The sequence below is a fragment of the Penaeus monodon genome, chromosome 23, assembly GCF_015228065.2.
Source record: "Penaeus monodon isolate SGIC_2016 chromosome 23, NSTDA_Pmon_1, whole genome shotgun sequence".
NCBI lineage: Eukaryota > Metazoa > Arthropoda > Malacostraca > Decapoda > Penaeidae > Penaeus > Penaeus monodon.
Window position 1 is genome coordinate 31,453,646 of NC_051408.1, and position 271 is coordinate 31,453,916.

Here is a 271-nt window from a genome sequence, read left to right on the forward strand (position 1 = left end):
ATAGTCCCCCACTTCCCCTCCCTCAATCTCCTTCATCAGCTGTTATTTTTATAAGAATGTCCTTCGCTACAACTATCCATCACTCCTAATGGTTCTTGTGACACTTCTAACACTAGCCAGTCATTCCTTCATTTGTCCCGGCGGTGTTCCAACACATCCGCTCGTGCAGCTACTGTGTGTTAAGGTCTTGGGCAGGAGAGCAGTGTTGTTTGGGTTTGTTTTTGGGTAAAGCTTTTAGGTGTGGAAAAGCATGTGGTGGGGGGGGGAAGGT